The sequence below is a fragment of the Solanum pennellii genome, chromosome 12 (assembly GCF_001406875.1).
Source record: "Solanum pennellii chromosome 12, SPENNV200".
Classification (NCBI taxonomy): domain Eukaryota; kingdom Viridiplantae; phylum Streptophyta; class Magnoliopsida; order Solanales; family Solanaceae; genus Solanum; species Solanum pennellii.
This window is the reverse complement of record NC_028648.1, coordinates 43,706,851-43,719,155: the sequence shown is the minus strand read 5'-3', so window position 1 is coordinate 43,719,155 and position 12,305 is coordinate 43,706,851.

The window sequence follows — 12,305 nt, the reverse complement described above, 5'->3', positions numbered from 1 at the left end:
GGAGTTCAAGAGGGCAAAACCTTATGAAGGAGGTACTATAAGGGAAATTTGGAAATTAAAGACAAGCCTAGATTCAAGTAGAGAGTCTCCTACCAAGTTCCTTCCAATTTCGCCAATGTGAGCAAGGAAAAAGTGTCTAACCCTAGGCCCGAAACGAAAAAAGTTGAAATTCACCAAGTAAGAAACCTACTTGTACCAAGTGTGCTAAGAAGCATATTGGTGAATGTCTAGTTGGGACGGAAAATTGCTTTGGGTGTGGAAAGGGTGGCCCTAAGGTGAGGGATTGTCCTATGATAAAGGCTAGAGGAAAGGAGAGTAATCAAACTCAAGCAAGCGGTCCTAGTTTGGATGTTCCTAAGAAGAACCGCTTCTATGATCTTTTCTATAGGGGTGATCAAGAGAATTCTCCCAATGTTGTCACTGGTATGTTAGAAGTTTTTTCCATTAATGTCTATGCAATACTAGATCCTAGTTTCACCTTATCATTTGTAACTTCGTTAGTGACCATGAAGATTAATGTGTTAACCAATGTGTTGATTGAACCTTTTTTGGTTACTACCCCTGTAGGTGACTCCGTTGTGTCTATAAGAGTCTTTACGAGTTGTCCTATATCATTTCCTAATATAGTTATATTTGTTGATTTGGTAGAACTTGATATGGTAGATTTTGATATCTTATTGGGTATGGATTGTTGCACACTTGTTTTGGTTCTATTGATTGTATAAAAAGGGTAGTTAAGTTCAAATTTACTAATGAACCCGTTTTAGAATTGAAGAGGAGAAACTCAATTCCTAGAGGTCGAATTATTTCGTCTCGAAAAGCTTGTAAGATGATTTCTGTAAGACCCCTAAAGTTACTTATAAATAGAGATTAAAATGTTGGTAATGATGGTTTAATTTCCTAAATAAGTATATTATATTGTATTGAGGCAATGTCTAAGATTTTAGGTGCATTGAAAGTCAAACGTCAAGGGAAAACCAATACGTTCGATGATTACGTCATATATGTTCATCATATGTGGTATTATGTGTTTATGTGTGATTCATGAGGTTTTATGGTCTTTAAATAATTTATTATAGCATATATAGGTAGTGTGTCATGTTTCGTGGAGTTTGGAGGTCAAACGTCCAAGAATGTCCATGATGTTCGAAAGTGTTGCCTTGAAATGACCTTGTGTGTCTTGGCATGTTTCATCAAGTTTTATGTGTTTGTTTTGCATGAAAATCATGTTAGAGTGCTAAAATCGTATACAACCGTGTTTTGGTTGAAAAGGTCCAGGAAAACATTCCCAAGGATCAACCAAGGGTCCTTGAGGATGGACCCAAACTTGGTGTAAAGGCTGCCACAGACAGCCCAAACCACGGTGGCAGTCGACGCCCTGTTGGTCAATCGACGCCCCGTTAGTTGGGTATCGTCGACTGGGAGTTAGTCTTGGGAGAGGAGATGTCAAATACAAGCCTCAGTCCTACACAACGGACCAACAACACGGTCCGTTGGTGAAGGGACGAGTCGTCGATGGCCCTCTCGTCTGTGAAGTTACGCAGCTTCATTGTTAAGTGAGGGGTGATGTTGTAATTTCATACCACTTCCAAATAAGAGATTTGGAAGTTTTTAAGTGGTAGGATATATTAAACATGAATATAGCTGTTTAACACTTAGAAGATTTCATTCTTCCAATCAAAAATCCCAAATCCCTTAGAATTCTCTTTAGGACTCCATTGAAGTTCAAACTCAAGGAAGGGCTTTAAGTGACGAATTGAGTGAAGATTCTTCATCAAAGTGAAGAATTAACTTCATCAAGATATGTATTGTGATCCTTGAAACACTCTTCATCAAGGATCCTCAATTCTCAAGATGTTTTCTAAAGTTTTAAAGTTGAATTGTCCAATTTCATGATTCTACCATGGGTTCTTGCATTAATGATTTTAAACATAGAATAATGATTTAATTGATATTGTATTTGATGATTTTAACCTAAATTACCTATGAACCCATGAATTGGATGAACCCTAGATTTTTACTAAGTTATGGGTTACTTGATATTGACTTAATGTTGATGAATTGTGGTGTAGATTTCTATAGGCTTTCTAATGATATAAGAATTGTTTTCAATTGATATATAGGTAATATTAGATTGATTAATATTCATTGAATTCACATATTTCATTGATTATTATAGTTTTTATGTTGAATTATTGTTCATGGTCAGTGGTAAGGGCCTTATAGTATTGAAGTGGAAAATTTAGCATCGAATTAAGGTGTTGAGGATGGAGTGGTGGTACTCTACCCTATACTTTATTTTGATGTTTTTTATATTTCAATTATGTTATGATTGGTATGTTCTAATTATGGTGGCGGTGTTATGTGATTTACTTGCAATTGATATGGCCTTGTCGGCGTTACTTTATGCAATATGATGATCATGGCCTTGTCGACACTACTGGATGTAATGTGACTATTTGTTTAGTTGATTATGTGAAGAATGATTATATCTATCTACATGTTAAGAAATGTGAAAGTATATGTGTTCAATTGATGTTATGTAGGTGATCATGTTAGACTATAACTATGTGCTTATATGTGTAGTCTTAGAGTTGGTGCATGATTATTCCTACTTGACTATATGATTCTATAATCATTATATTTATGATGTAATAGTAATGTAAAGGGTGACATAAAAATTCTAAGGAGTAGCCCTAAATGCTTTAAAGAATGTTATATGTGATAAGGTAAAGAATGTAGTGTCTTGTTTAGTAGACTTGTGTCCCTTACCTGATATATGAATGAATGTTATGAGATTATGATATAACTTGACTAGGTAGGATTACTTCACCCTTTCCATGTATGAATAAAAAATATGTGAGACCTTAGAGGATCTTAAGAAGGTCATGTACGTGGTGAAGGTTATATTATGAATGTTGAAGTTGAGAGCCGTAATACTATCCTTCATGTAAGGGAATGGTGGACTTAAGGTTAATTGGCTGGAAAGGCATCATAGGATTCCTTAGTAAAGTCATAATGAGCTATCTTAGTTGCCATATAAAGGTAGCCCTAACGGACCTCTTTGGTAGGGTGATGTGATTATGTTGTGAACTAGATAAGGAACCGCTTTATGTGATCCTTTAATGTCAATTACTCTATGAGAACCAAGGCTGGCACCAAGGATCATGTTATAGGAAGTAGCTCTACTTGAGAATAAGACTAGAGTACAATGTACCTCCACTTGAGAATGATACTAGAGTGCATAAAAGCCCTTCATATTCCTTAAGCATGTGCCTACATTGGATGTGTCTTGGTTTTACCCTTGTAATGTAGAACACCTATATCGGAGTAGGTTAGAACTCGGATTCCATGACTAGCTATCATGCTCTATATCAGTTATTGCCTATTATCATCATATGGGATACTTACTAGCATTAGAGAAGTTCCATGAAGTTTAGGTGGTGGTATAGGACGCTATCTGACATTTCACAATAGGCTTTGAAGACGTTAGTTAGAGTCACTAGGTCTTGTCTAAGATCTTACTTGAATGTCATTTATGTGATGTATGAGTCTCTTAATGAACTAATGAACTAATGACTTTTGTTATGAAGTATGTAAATGGAATAAGTACTTATCTAGAGTAGTTAAGGGTTGTCTAGTTATGGTGTGAAGGGGGAATAGGAATGTTCACTTTGTATCTGACCTAGATGAGTCTTAAGAATGACTCTAGTTAGGGAAGATATAGATCATGTGGACATGATGCGAACATAGGAAGTCTTAAGGATTATTTAGGTAGTCTTGAAGAGGTCAATCATGGACGTTATCTTCTCTATCTACATAAGTAAGTCCTTTGATAGCCTTTGATGAGGAAATGTCATATTATCTATATGTTTATATGTTTGATGTCTTGAAGTGTGTATGTGACTTAGCATAAGTGTTCTTGAGGTCATTTAGGTATGCTTAGGGAGGTTGTATGGGTGGTCTCGCTTTTTGTTGCTTAAGTTGGTCTTAGGAAAGCTTTTGGTGAGGAGACTACATGCTAGAAGAAGTTAAAAGTGAAGAGAAATTACTTCTCTGTAACAGTGAAGGACTTGATTGTACAGTGAAGTGAAGCTACTGCAAAGTGCTTACAAAAATATGTTAAATTGCTTAGATGTTATCTTATATGTTTCTAATTGTTAAATTTTGTTTTTATGATTATAATATAATTTTTTACAGAAAAGAATGCATATTTCGAATAAATGTCTGTTTTTATGATTTTCATTCATTATGTCATACTTAGTACATGTTGTTGTACTAACTCCATGATTTTATCTATCTCTACATTTATTGGTAGGTGAGGAGTATTTGGGAAGGAAGACTTCAACCGTAGCATCATTCAAGAGATGTTGAAGTATGTCCTCATTTGACTAGAGGGAATATATTTCTTTTATGTTTTCTATTAGAAGTATTGTTATAGACTAAGTATTTCTATATTAGTATTGTATATGGCTCGTGTCCCAAGTATTCTTGTGTCATATGTTTGATGAAATTGAGACTTAGTATTTCCTATGACTTTATATGAAAGAGATTTTAAAGACTATGATATGTTTTGTGAAAAGTTTTAATTTTGCACTAGTTTTCACTATGTTTATGCTATAAATGATATGTAAGGGATTGTACAATACCTTCGAGAGGTCAAGTACGCCGGTTGCAATCCGAGATTACCCCAAACTTTTGTTGTGTGGTTTCGGGATGTGAAAAACTTGGTATCAAAGCATAGGTTGTGAAAGTAGTATTAGGAATCGAAAAGTCTCGTCAAGTCACGTCTAGTAGAGTCTTGACCATCTGTGTGAGTCGTGACACATCTATGGGTGAGAGGCTATATGACAATAGAGTTTCCCATCTTTTCTACTCCTATGTCGTGCCGTAGAGTATAAGTTATGAGTACTCTTTTCTTATGGTTTTCCTTATGTTTCTAGAAAGATGAATACGAGGCAGACACCAGCTAGGAGAGTTGAATAGAATGAGGTGCAAGAGGAAATTCCGCCTCAAGTTGAGGAAGTTGAGCAAGTTCCTCAAGGTGATCACGTCCCTATTGTGAGTGGAGGTGATGATGTCCCGGAGTTGAGTAATAGGAATATTAGAGAGGCTTTGCTTGCTTTAGCCCGAGCCATGACTATTCAAGTGAATCTTAGTATGGTGCCTAGGGCAACTATGGTGGAGAGCATTATGACCTCTAGGTTGAGAGATTTTTTGAGGATAAATCCTCCTATCTTTCTTGTCTCTAAGGTGGGAAAGGATCCCCAAGAGTTTATAGATGAGGTGTACAAGAGAGTGCATGCTATGGTAGTGACATCTAAGGAGAAAGTGGAGTTTGCTTCGTATCAACTGAAAGATGTGGCTCAAGTGTGGTACACACAATGGTAAGGCAATAGGCCGGAGGAGTAGGGTCCTCTTACGTGGGAAGAATTTAAGAGAGTTTTTCTTGGTAAGTACTTTCCCTTGAGATGAGGGAAGTTAAGGTAGATAAGTTTATCAATCTCAAGCAAGGCAATATGAGTGTTGAGGAATACTCTTTGAAGTTCTCTAAGCTGTCCAAATATTCTCCCTCTCTTGTGTCAAATCCAAGGGATCAAATGAGTGATTTTGTGACGGGTGTTGCCTACTTAGTAAGGGAAGAATGTCGTACGACAATGTTACATGATGATATGACCGTAGCTAGACTCATGGTGTATGCACAATCAATTGAAGAGTCTAAACTTAAGAGGATGAATAGTAACTTTAAAAGGGGTGGTTCTAGTAAACATGAAAAAACTAGGGTTAAGAAGAGGGCTCAAACTCAAAAGAACCTAGGAGTGCTAAGGTGAAATTTGAGAAGGGGGTGGTTCTCAAAATGAAAAGCCTTCATGTGTCATTTGCGGAAAGCGGCACTATGGGAAGTGTCCAGCCGGTACTAGTGGTTGTTTTGGTTGTGGGAAGGATGATCATAAGGTGAGAGATTATCCTGTCATTGCGGCTAGAGGAAGAGATAGTAAGCAAGTTGCTCATAATTCTCCAAACGATGACGTTCAAGCAACGAGGCATTTCTATGCACTCTGGGCGGAAGGATCAAAGCCGGATGAGAATGATGAGGGTAAGTCCTTGGTTTTCTTTCTGGAGATATGAGTTCCTTCTAAGTGGGGGATTATGGTTAGAAGATGGGTAGAATGATATAGAAGCATGTTGTATGTGCATGGTGTTTAGGAGATTTGTTGAAATTGAATTTCGTTAACTTCTTGCATTGTTTATTTTATGAAGCTATGATTATGTTGTAAGATGTGTTTATATGGTGTTACTTTGCATATTAGCATGTTTATATCATGAATTGAGTAAAAGATGAATTTTTGAAAAAATGACCTAAATTACTGTAATGTTTTTCCCTGCTAAGTGTTAAATTTTTGAAAAATTGACTAATTAATTCTTTTGTCTAAAATTGTTTTAATGTGGTTAGAACTAATGTATATAGGGATGATATTGAATATAAAATGAGTTTTTGTTAATCAGAATGAAGCATGTGAGTTTGTAGCATAATGAGTTAAATAATTGTCTTCTAGTTTCTTGTTGTGTTGTGAATCTCTTGGCTATGTGAAATTGATGTTTTCTTCATGGTTATGTGTTATATGGTATGGTCATGAGCTGCTAGATAAATCTCTATTCTTGCAAGTGTTCAGAGAGTGGCAAGTGTCATTCGAGGACGAATATTGTCCAAGTGGGGGAGATTGTAAGACCCCGAAAGTGACTTAGCTTAACTAGAGCCTAAAATGAAGGTCATGATGGATTAAGGTCCTAAATAAGTCTATTATATGGTATTGAGGAAGTGTCTAAGAGTTTAGGTGTAGTGGAAGTCAAATGTCAAGGGACGACTAACACGTTCGACGATTACATCACCTATGTGCCTCCTATGTGGTATTATGTGTTTATGTGTGATTCAAGAGGAAGGACCCAAACCTGGTGTCAAGGCTGCCCAAGACAGCCCAAACCATGGAGGTAGTCGATGCCCAATGTCTCAATCGATGCCCCGTTTGTTGGGTATCATCGAATGGGAGTTAGTCGTGGGAGAGGAGAGGCCAAAGAACAGACCCAGTCCTAGACCACGAACCAACAAGACGGTCCGTTGGTCAAGGGACGGGCCGTCGATGGTGCTTCCGTCGGTGAAGTTGTGTTCTATGCAGCTTCACTGTTAAGTGAGAGGTGAAGTTGATATTTGACCCCACTTCCAAATAAGTTGTTTGGAGGTTTTTCAGGGTTACTTGGGTATTTTAAACATGAATATAAGTGTTTAACACTTAGAAGATTTCATTTTTCCAAATGAAAAACCCCAAATTCCTAGAATTCTCTCTTGGACTCCGTTGAAGTCCAAACTTAAGGGCTTAAAGTGACGAATAGAGTGGAGATTCTTCATCAAAGTAAAGAATTAGATTGATCAAGGTATGGATTTTTATCCTTTAAACTCTCTTCATCAAGGAGCCCCAATTCTCAAGACGTTTTCTAAAGTTTTAAAGTTAAATTGTTCAATTTCATGATTCTACCATGGGTTCTTGCATTGATGGTTTCTAAACATTGAATAATGATTTAATTGATATTGTATTGAATATTTTAAACTAAATTACCTATGAAACTATGAATTGGATGAACCCTAGATTTTATATAAGTTTGTAACAACCCAAAAATGGATATGCTAAGTAATGATTAATGTGTCTAGAATGCCTACGATTAGAGTGAGTTCACACGGATTGATGCGCGTAGAACCAGACCTCTGAACCCTTGCTACAGCCAAGCAACCTAACTTTGGGAGTTATTTCATCAAGGAAAGGATGGTTCCAGCCATGTAGGGCTCCCGAATATGAAGATATAGTCGGATGAGTCTTCACCGGACTTAAAAAGGGAAAAGCTTAAGTTTAGACGTTGTAGGGGTAAAATGGTCTTTTTCCAGGATAAGGGTAGTATCTTAATTATTCTAAATATATAATTAATTATTTAATTAATAAGGTGGTGGGGAATTTTCGATACAAAGGGCCAAAATTGCTCATTGAGAATAAATCTTGCTCCACTCGGGTTCGAACCCTGGTGGGAGCAATGATTTAACTTGATTATTTATATTGGTGAATTAATTTAATTAATTAATATCTAAATACTGATTTAATAAAAAGGAAAATCAGATTATTATTAATTAATTAATTAATTAATGGGGCGGTTTAGGTTGGGTCGACCCGGAGGGACCCATTTTCGCGATGGGGACGTCACCGATTCGAACCTCGATGGAATCAACATTTGAGTAAATTAGATTGAGGTTTATAATCTGAGTTTTTAAGGGAATTATGGTCATTTCACTAAAATTATTAAATCAGATTTGAAAAGTTTGAAATAGTCCTAGTTGACTAAGTCTAAACTACTTAACGTAATCCTAAGTCACTCACCTCTTTCACGTTTATTTCTCTCTCCTTCACGTCTATTTCTCTTTCATTTCACACTTTCTTTCTGGCTGCCAAACGTCAAAAAAAATCAGGAAACAAAAGTTCTTCACACTTGAAGAACTTGCACGCAAAACACAAACGAGAAAGCAATCCGAAAACGTTATGAAAAACATAATAAGCTAGTCGGGTAAGGTGTGAGTTTCGGGATTGGACATAAATTTGGAGAAGTTTTGGGCAGCAAGTTCAAGTGTTGAATAACGTTAAAATCAGGTATGAGTTTGCTTACTCTTTGTCCCTTTCCCAAGAGACCCTTAAGATTCAGATAATTCTATTCCAAAACTACGATTGTTCCCCATTACATGTTCCCTGTCATGAGCTCCTATCACTTATCTTAGGTTGGTATGTTTTCTGGTCGATCAGGTATGAAGTGCGATTTTCCTGATAATGAGTTTGAAATTGTATGAACGACGAAGTATGTCTGCCGAAATTTTGTGAAAAATGTATGTGTATGTTGTGACATGATTTTTGATTTTAAGCCTTAAAAATGATATGTTTTTATGATTGAATTTTATGTGCGAATGTTTTGTGTAAATAATGAGGTGTAAAAGTGGTGTAAAAGTAATTCTTGTCTTAATATAATTATAAAAAGATTACACATAAATATGTACCAAATGACCCACGAAATACCTTAAGAATTAACGTATGAATGATGATAAAGAGAACCTGAAAATAGTGAACAAATTTCCAGCATTTGGTAGGTTGGGTTCGGCCAAAAAAAGAGGTACAAAATGCAATGAAAAATGAATGTAAAATAAGTGATCACTAAGGATTGAACCCAATACATCATTACATGAAAGCTAAAAAAAATTAACAAAAGATTGAGAGGAAAATGGATTGGAAGAGACCAAATTTCTAGCTTGCTGGAAATTTCTGGAAATTTGGAGTCTCGACCAAGGATGAGGAAAATTAGCTATGTTTTTAAATTTTTTTTAAGATGTGAGGTCATTGGGGATTGAACCCATGAGCTCACCAAATGAAAATTACATAAAAATTTTATCATAAAAATGAAAGGAAAAATAGATGTGGTGAGTGGGGATTGAACCCACAACCTCTTGAATGGATGAGAGAGTTAGGAGAAAAATAAAGAAGAAAATGAAATGTGGAGAGGGGGGAATGAACCCACAACCTCTTTAATGGATGAAAGCGTTAGGAGAAAAATAAAGAAGAAAATGAAATGTGGAGAGGGGGGAATGAACCCACAACCTCTTTAATGGATGAAAGCGTTAGGAGAAAAATAAAGAAGAAAATGAAATGTGGAGAGGGGGGAATGAACCCACAACCTCTTTAATGGATGAAAGCGTTAGGAGAAAAATAAAGAAGAAAATGAAATGTGGAGAGGGGGGAATGAACCCACAACCTCTTTAATGGATGAAAGCGTTAGGAGAAAAATAAAGAAGAAAATGAAATGTGGAGAGGGGGGAATGAACCCACAACCTCTTTAATGGATGAAAGCGTTAGGAGAAAAATAAAGAAGAAAATGAAATGTGGAGAGGGGGGAATGAACCCACAACCTCTTTAATGGATGAAAGCGTTAGGAGAAAAATAAAGAAGAAAATGAAATGTGGAGAGGGGGGAATGAACCCACAACCTCTTTAATGGATGAAAGCGTTAGGAGAAAAATAAAGAAGAAAATGAAATGTGGAGAGGGGGGAATGAACCCACAACCTCTTTAATGGATGAAAGCGTTAGGAGAAAAATAAAGAAGAAAATGAAATGTGGAGAGGGGGGAATGAACCCACAACCTCTTTAATGGATGAAAGCGTTAGGAGAAAAATAAAGAAGAAAATGAAATGTGGAGAGGGGGGAATGAACCCACAACCTCTTTAATGGATGAAAGCGTTAGGAGAAAAATAAAGAAGAAAATGAAATGTGGAGAGGGGGGAATGAACCCACAACCTCTTTAATGGATGAAAGCGTTAGGAGAAAAATAAAGAAGAAAATGAAATGTGGAGAGGGGGGAATGAACCCACAACCTCTTTAATGGATGAAAGCGTTAGGAGAAAAATAAAGAAGAAAATGAAATGTGGAGAGGGGGGAATGAACCCACAACCTCTTTAATGGATGAAAGCGTTAGGAGAAAAATAAAGAAGAAAATGAAATGTGGAGAGGGGGGAATGAACCCACAACCTCTTTAATGGATGAAAGCGTTAGGAGAAAAATAAAGAAGAAAATGAAATGTGGAGAGGGGGGAATGAACCCACAACCTCTTTAATGGATGAAAGCGTTAGGAGAAAAATAAAGAAGAAAATGAAATGTGGAGAGGGGGGAATGAACCCACAACCTCTTTAATGGATGAAAGCGTTAGGAGAAAAATAAAGAAGAAAATGAAATGTGGAGAGGGGGGAATGAACCCACAACCTCTTTAATGGATGAAAGCGTTAGGAGAAAAATAAAGAAGAAAATGAAATGTGGAGAGGGGGGAATGAACCCACAACCTCTTTAATGGATGAAAGCGTTAGGAGAAAAATAAAGAAGAAAATGAAATGTGGAGAGGGGGGAATGAACCCACAACCTCTTTAATGGATGAAAGCGTTAGGAGAAAAATAAAGAAGAAAATGAAATGTGGAGAGGGGGGAATGAACCCACAACCTCTTTAATGGATGAAAGCGTTAGGAGAAAAATAAAGAAGAAAATGAAATGTGGAGAGGGGGGAATGAACCCACAACCTCTTTAATGGATGAAAGCGTTAGGAGAAAAATAAAGAAGAAAATGAAATGTGGAGAGGGGGGAATGAACCCACAACCTCTTTAATGGATGAAAGCGTTAGGAGAAAAATAAAGAAGAAAATGAAATGTGGAGAGGGGGGAATGAACCCACAACCTCTTTAATGGATGAAAGCGTTAGGAGAAAAATAAAGAAGAAAATGAAATGTGGAGAGGGGGGAATGAACCCACAACCTCTTTAATGGATGAAAGCGTTAGGAGAAAAATAAAGAAGAAAATGAAATGTGGAGAGGGGGGAATGAACCCACAACCTCTTGAATGGATGAGAGAGTTAGGAGAAAAATAAAGAAGAAAATGAAATGTGGAGAGTGGGGAATGAACCCACAACCTCTTGAATGGATGAGAGAGTTAGGAGAAAATAAAGGAGAAAATAAAATGTGGAGAGTGGGGATTGAACCCACAACCTCTTTAATGGATGAAAGCGTTAGGAGAAAAATAAAGGAGAAAATAAATGTGGAGAGTGGGGATTGAACCCACAACCGCATGGATAGGTGAGAAAGTTATGAGATAAATTAAAAGAAAAATTATTATCTTGTGGGGTATTGAACCCACAACCTCCTTGCCTTAAAACGAAAAAGGATAGGAGAACAACAAAGAAGTATTATGGGGTTGATGGGAATCGAACTAGGGTATCCCGAAGTCGGGTTCCCTTGCCCAATTCCGTATTGAGACATAAGTCATACGTAAACAAATATTTCATGAATGCTGCCTCTAAAGATCTAAATCAATACCTTTGCATATCTACAAGATGCATAAGTCTTGTAACACATAATCTTGTGTAAACATGAATCACTTAGACAAACTATGAATGAAGCCTCGTGGCTTGTATGTGTGGACTTATAAGTCTAGCATACGTTTAAAAGTAAGTGAGCCTAAGATGTATGTGATAAAATGATGTAACTCTAGAAGGGTTAAGTAAGTGTGTGGAACACACTAAATGGCCAAGTGCATTGGCATATGATGAAATGAACATTCACGTGAAGGGATGAGTAATTATGAAAAGCAAATGTGTTAAAGTTGATGAATTAGGTGACAATATGATTAGAGGCTAATGTGAAAGATAAGGGCAATCTCAAATGAGCCTAAGTTATTGTTACCAAAATGT